Below are 7,435 nucleotides of genomic sequence, written 5' to 3' on the forward strand. Positions count from 1 at the left end.
TCACGGCCTGTTCTCTCTGTATAACACTGTCTTGCTCTGTAAGGGGCTGTGTATTGATTGGGTGGGGGTTGTTTCTCTAGAGTGATGTGTAGGCATCAACCCTTACAAGGGGCAAGGGAGTGAATAACAGTCTGGGGTTAGGCCTGGGAAGATCCACTTGGCAACAGGTAACTGATTTTTCACATGACAATGAACCAGCAGTTATACAATATTCAGATTGTCCAAGACACAATGCTGCCAGACCTAGCCTATTGTTTAAAGTTCTTGTACACGATGATGTGTCCTATATCTGTAATGGGAGGCAACTTCCGTTTTGTGCTACCATCTAGTCAGTCCTTAGTATGTGCAAGACACTACGCTAATAGCACTTAAAATAGAGTATTTCAAGTAATTCTTGAAACAGTACAGCAGTCAGAACTGTTGTTATGCCCCTTTTACAGATTAAATATCCAAAGTTGAGAAATATGAGGTACTGTGTGCAAAGTCACGTAGCAGGACATATCACCAGGTCTGACAGACCTCTAAGTCTGGACTCTCAGCTGCTAAGGTAGACTGAAAATACCCTGATTCAGTTAGACTGCAAGTAACAGGAAGTCCCAAAATATCAACCTAAACAAATGAGGGTGGTTGTTTTTTTTCTCATATAAAAGAATCCAGCGGTAAGCTGTTCAGGACTGGTACAGCAGTGGCACAACACCCTCTAGAATTGACATTTCTTCTAGCTTTCTGTGTCCTCTCCTTCATTTGCAGCTTTTGTTCTCATGGTCACCTCATGATTACAAGATGGCAACTGTACCTCAAGCATTGCATCAGCCCTCCAAGCAGAAGAAAGCAAAGGACAAAGGACAAGAGGTGCATGCCAATTTATTCCTCCCACTCCACCTTTTTTTTCTGTCCTCTTTTAAAGAGCTTTCCTGAAAGCCCCACCCAACAACATCTGCTTACATCTCATTGGCTGAGACTGCCATAGGGCTACCTCTGGCTAAAAATACGGAAGTTCGGCTGGGTTCATTGCCAGCCTAAAGAAAAATGGTGTTTTGCCTCATAACCTTCTCTTGACAACTGCTGATCTTTTTATTGTCTCCATAGTTTTGCGTTTTCTAGAATGTCAAGCAGATAGAATCATACAGTATGTAACCTTTTCAGATTGGCTTCTTTTGCGTAGAAATATGCATTTATGTTTCTTCCATGTCTTTTTGTGGCTTGATAGCTCATTTCTTTTTATTGCTGAACAATATTCCATTGTCTGGATGGACCACAGTTTATTCATTCATTCACCTACTAAAGGACATATTGGTTGCTTCCACATTTTGGCAATTATAGATAAAGCTGCTATAAACATTCATGTGCAGGTTTTTGTGTGGACAGTTTTCAACTCCTTTGGATAAATACCAAGGAGTGTGATAGCTGAATTGTATGATAAGAGTATATTTTGTTTCTAAGGAACCGTCAAACCGACATCCAAAGTTGCTGTACCATTTGGCATTCCCACCAGCAATGAGAGTTCCTCTTTCTCCACATCCTCACCAGCACTTGGTGCTGTCAGTGGCTTGTGTTTTAATTTAATTTAATACTTCAGTATTTTTCAATTCATTCATCCAATAAATACTTGATGTGCTCCTATTGAATCTCATATGCAAGAGAGTTAGTCTCTTACGACGCTTAGAGTTCTGAATATCTTTAAATTTAACACGGAAAGTTTTGGAAAGTCCTGCATCCTTTAGATCAACGGTTCTTAAGCTTCAGCTGGCATCTGAGTCACCTGGAGACCTTGTTAAAATGTGAACCGCATGGGCAGGGGAGGAGGCAGGGCTCACCTCCAGAGTTTCTGATTCAGTGGTTCTGGGATGGGACCCAAGAATTTGTGTTTCTAACAAGTTTCCGGATGACGCTGCTGCTTCTGGTCCAGGGACCACACCTTGAGAATCACCGCACTGATGCTTCTCAGGTAAAAACAGAAACAAAACAAAACACCAGTTGGGACTGCCGCACCCTCCCTCAGGTACCAAAAACACCCAATGGGATGACCACTACCTCCATATGAGGCTCTATTTTAAGGCTCCTGGGATACGCCTAACCAGGGGAAAGCTCATAGAATCTATACTTTGCCTGCTTCTAAAAGGTCTCAAACCTGTCTGCAGAGGCTTAGTTTAAGTCCTGTTTTCCTTCCAGAACAGGTAACAATTTGTTAGCCACATTGTCACCTTCTGCAGAAGCAGCTCTTTGGTGGGGAAACCTAGCATGAGGGTCCCTTCTGGGACATTGAGCAGATGTTGATGTTGGAGGCAGTGCTGATGCATTTTGACGGGCATGAATCACGGGGTGGGAGTGAGGGGTGGCAACAGATACTACCTCACCTCTTGGTGCTAGAGCTTGTGCTGAACCACCAAAGGTCAGGTGACCACAAAACCTTGATCATTTACAGTTTACTTCTTAAAAGTGATGTCATCTGCAGGACAGACCTGACTGTGACCCCAGAAGTCAGCCTATTCCACAGCCACTTCTTTGGCTGTGCCTTCACAACCTGTATTGATTATAGCCTCTTCTGCAACTCTGTCCTAAGAATTAGCTGATGCTCCAAAGACTGTCATTCCACAAGGGCCCGTAGCTGTGACTGCTGCTGTGATTGCCAGCATTCACTGTGCCCAACTGTGCCAGACAGTGTGCCAAGCATTGCACATGCCTTCGCCATGCATTGCACGGCCTCTATAGGTGGGTCCTATTAGCATCACCATCCCCAGTTTACAGATGAAGAAACCAATTTTCAGTGTAGTTGAGAAACTTGCTCCAGGTCACATAGCTACTAAGTGGCAAAGCCAGAATTCAAACTCAGGTCAGGCTGATATTAGATGGGTGCAAAAGTAATTGTGGTTTTTGCATTTATTTTTAACCTTTTAAACCACAATTACTTTTGCACCCATCTAATATTAGACTTTCATATGAAAGAGTGAATAAGAGCAGAGCTGCTAAAATATAGACCGAGAAGATAGGAGGTAAAGTCCAAAAGCAAGGACAAAGACGTCTGTGATGTTTATCCCCATGTGGACGTCTCCTTCCACCTTCCAATTACCATGGAGCTCTGCTCATACCCCACGCAGAGAACTTGTCTTAGACCACGGAATAACAGAATTATTTTCACTTCATTTGTCTTGTCTGCTCCAGAGTCTTGCCCAAAGTTGGCCCTGGGAAAAGGTGTATGTTTAGGAAAGAGATAGATTAAAGATGGCCAAACTGATCACATCTAGCACCTATGTCTTGGTTACTAAAACTGTTCTCTGATATAAAGATCCAGGGCTCCTTGGAGAAATGGCCGATTCTAGGACTAGAGCAGGAAATATACAAGGTGAGCCTGAGACATATTGCAGTGCCAAAAGTTAAGGGAATGTTCCGGTCACCCGCCCAAAAAAAGGAGGAAAAACCCCCACAATGATGGAGGCATGTGAAAGGGACACAGGAACCAACTGAAAGAGCTCCCATTGACCTAAGCTGGAAACAAATTGAGCAGGAAAACATAGATTGGATTATAACCCAAATAATAAATCAATATCCGTGAGTTCGCAGTGCTATAAATGATTGAATAGATAAGTAAGCAGGGCAGAATAGACAAATCTCCAGTGCAGAAGAATCACAAATAATTTATGTAGCTATTCCATTCTCGAGGAGGTGGGGAATAGTTTCCCATTCCTTAAGTGGGGGCTACACATAGTGACTTCCTTCACAATGAGACAATATGGAAAGAGAAGGAAAAGAGAGAAATCTGACAAACACTATCTGAGCCAGATGATCAAGGTCAACATCAACAGTGATAAATCATGTTGACAGTATGTATAAGACTTGATGAAAATGGCATTTTGCACTTTTCCTCCCCCAAACCCATAATCCCAGTCTAATTATGAGGAAAACAAAACAGCAGACAAATCCCAATTGAGGAACATTCTACAAACTACCTAACCAGTACTCCTCAAAACTGTCAAGGTCATCAAAAACCAAGAAAGGGTGAGAAACTGTCGCAAAAGGAGACTAAGGAGACCTGACAACTAAACATGATGTGGTATCCTGGATGGGATACTGGGACAGAAAAGGGACATGAAAGGACGTTATAAAAAAAAAAAAAAAAAAAACAACCTAAGGACATTGGAATAAAATACAGATTTCAATTAATAATAATGTATCAGTATTGGTTCATTAATTGTAACAAATGGACCATACTACTCTAAGATGTTAATAATAGAGGGAAACGGGCAGAACATATGGGAACTCTCTGTACATCTTTGCAATTTTTCTGTAGATCTAAAACTATTTTTAAACGTAAAAGTTTATTTTTAAAAAAGCCAGACCATGCCATGAAGTGGGATTCCAGATTGGTTGCTGTCTATATGGGGAGAAGAACAGTATAGGAAATTGATGGAAAGCCACTTACAGTTCTCAACATAAAGTGTCTTTTCTCCTCAAGGATGCATTTTATAAATGGATTGTTATTCTAATCATGATTGCTATGTTTTCTTTACCATATTAGATCAACATATTAGCTAAATCGTATGAGTTAGTACAATTCTCCTTGCAAAGAATTAGCATGGCTTTATGGTCTCCACCCCACTTTCACAAACCCATTTCAAAGAATTTCTGAAAGTTGTGGTCCTTCTTAGTGGCTCTCATGGGGCTTCTTGGGCCACTTCTAATCTCTGGTAAAGCCACAACACTGCCCCCAGGCAGCCTCGGCAGATAGATGGCCAAGCACAGTGGTTTCTGACAAAGGTCTGCCCTTGCCTTACCTGAGGTTTGATAATCCCAGCTCATCACCCTCAAGCAACTAAATGGTTCAGATGGAAAGATGCCCTGAGGTAGGGGGTTGAGGAGATGGGCCAGAGCTCCCATAATTCAACGAATTCCATGTTTGTCAGCAAGGAGTCAGTCCTGCCACACTCGCGATGGGACTTGTGCTGGTCAGAGCCATCGCTCCTCCTTGCGCTGCGCGGATCACCACGAGCTAACGCCTGCCTATTGTTTTCCAGGCTTCCGGGTGAGTTTGGCTAAGGCACAGCATCGGCAGAAGATTGGGGAGTGGGAAGAAGGGAGAAGCCAGGGTCTCTCTTGCCTCCTCTCTGCCTCAGCAGCGCTTGCATCTCCTGCACGGCCCCAGGCCCAAATGCCCACTATGGGTGCTAAGTGACCCAGATACCGGCTCTGGCAACGCTCCCCCTCCCCTTGACTCTCCAACCTAAGGGAGTAGCAGCTTCCTGCTCTTGCTGACTTCCTGATTCCTTCTCCGGCCTTTGGCTCCTCAGAGCTTTCCTCACCTGCTTAAACAATGCCCTGTATTAAATACCCTCTATTTAAAATACTTAGAGTGGATTTTGATTTCCTGATTAAACTCTGCAATGTTTTCAGACCTGATTTTTTTCTTTTTCATTCTCATCCTGATCAAGAAAAGGACACACACACACACACACATTTTGTATCTTCGCATTTTCCTCATCTTGTACCATGACATTTCGTGTTTATTAGGACATAAGTGGATCCCTACCGCTATGATGGGGGTAGGGAAGTTGTAAGAGGATCTGAGAAAATGATATAGGGAAGCATGGCTGGACTTTATGTGACCTCCTAGACAAACACTCCTAGCAAAATCATCAACTGTATCTCCTTTAAAACTAACAGAATTTTTGGCTACACACTTTCACGACTCTCCCTGGTCACACAGCGAAGGAAAAAAACATTCTTTGTTCACGATGATGTTTCAGGGGGTCATCCTGGTATTTCTAGGTTCACAAAACGAACTACAAAGAAAGCTTCTATTGTTCATAAGATTATTGTGACTTTGGTTTAATATTGGTGTCTTCATGTGGTCACTAGATGCAATGGCTTAGGGTATTTCAGAGAGTTAAAGTGATTTTGCAGTAATTGAGGACTACTTGGTTAAAGGTCCATTTGTTATGGGGGGAAGGGGGTGCATCATTGCTGTCCAAAGTCATAGGCTTTGCTTAAGTTAACCAGATAGTTTAAAACTAAAAAACTTTAAACTAAGACATCCCCTTTGTCCTAAAATAAGCAATTCATATCCACACAAATGTATCTGAAATTCATCAATGCGCTATTTGACTCCTTGCTATATTGATCTAATGTCAGTATCCTTTCAGCAACAAACATCATTCTAGGTTTGTGCATAGTGTAGATTTCAGAAGCCATGTTCTCTGAGGACCAGGTATCTCAGACTCTTGGCCGATCATGTGTGCATGCTCAGTACATGAATACACAAGAACATATACTATATTCTGTCATGTAAGATCAAGAAGAGTATGTTTCACTCAATTGCTTTATCACTTAAAACCTGTTTCCTTCAGAAAAATGAGAAACTCAACAAAATAATTTTACTGTTTTTCTTTTTTTTTTATCAACATGTTACAGTCACATATATTGAAGGACAAATTCTTCTCAGAAGACACACAGAAATAACTTAGAGATACTGTTCTTGGGCACGTGATGACCCACAATGGCAAAAGGACAAGATACACGTATCAATCAGCAGAAACAAAGGCTTAAAGTAGCCCCTGCATTTTGTGGTCCAAACTTTCCCTACAATACACACACAATGAAACAAGTTTACATGGGCGTTAGCAAAACGAAACCAATCTTACTCTCCGCTGCCACAGTTTGCTGTGATGGCTTAAAAATGTATGAAGGAATTTTTACATCCAATGGTTCCCAGATCTCAGGGTATATCAGGACTGCCCGGGAGGTTGGTACAATGCAAACTCTTGGCTCTCACTCTCCCATATTTGGTAGGTGTGCAGGAGTCCCAAAATTTGCAATTGAAACAGGTGCCCCGATTCTGATGCTGGGGATAGGAGGGTCTCCAGACCATGTTTTGAGAAATGCTGAATGAGACACTATTCATGAGAAGATACAGCCCCAACCCTTGGACATAATACATTTTTACCTTAAAGCCAATTTCACTTCTAATTTGACAGCTGCCACCAGTTGTACTGTAATTAGATTAGCTGGCCAAGGGCAGGTGTGGTAGAGCTGGGACAAAACATTTCTCCCACGGTCCATGCATGGAGCTCCTTCACGCCTTTGCTTGTGTCAGACGCTTGTGGGGACCCCTGAAGCACCCCATGCACTTTCATCCCATGTATTCTTTTCCACAGAGGGAAAGGTCATTTGAAGAGTAAATCACTTGCTTTCCTCAACCAGAATCCCTGGGGAGACCCAGCAAGTATTTTTTTAGAGCGTGGCTCTCTGCCCAGGCCCAGAGGTGCTCTCCTCGTTGGGGCCTGGACAAGGCTTGACAGTCTGGGCCAAATCTGGAATGGGTTTCTGAAAGCCAGTATTGGACCACTTGTGACGGAGACCTGCCAAATCATGTGTCAGGAATGTCTAGTTCCTTCCCCGTGAAGAGTGGCAGTGTTTAATGAAAAAACACAGCTCTGAAAAT

The 7,435-nt window shown here is 42.6% G+C and overlaps 1 long non-coding RNA gene across 1 annotated transcript; it reads left to right on the forward strand.

Annotated features, from left to right (window-relative positions):
* Positions 1–1,708: 1,708 nt before the first annotated feature.
* LOC141571606 (uncharacterized) lies at positions 1,709–5,387 on the forward strand. Its single transcript, XR_012496513.1, has 2 exons — positions 1,709–1,948; positions 5,013–5,387. It is a non-coding gene; the product is annotated as an uncharacterized LOC141571606 (long non-coding RNA).
* Positions 5,388–7,435: the final 2,048 nt, after the last annotated feature.

Source organism: Rhinolophus sinicus, linkage group LG01 (assembly GCF_036562045.2).
Source record: "Rhinolophus sinicus isolate RSC01 linkage group LG01, ASM3656204v1, whole genome shotgun sequence".
Lineage (NCBI taxonomy): Eukaryota > Metazoa > Chordata > Mammalia > Chiroptera > Rhinolophidae > Rhinolophus > Rhinolophus sinicus.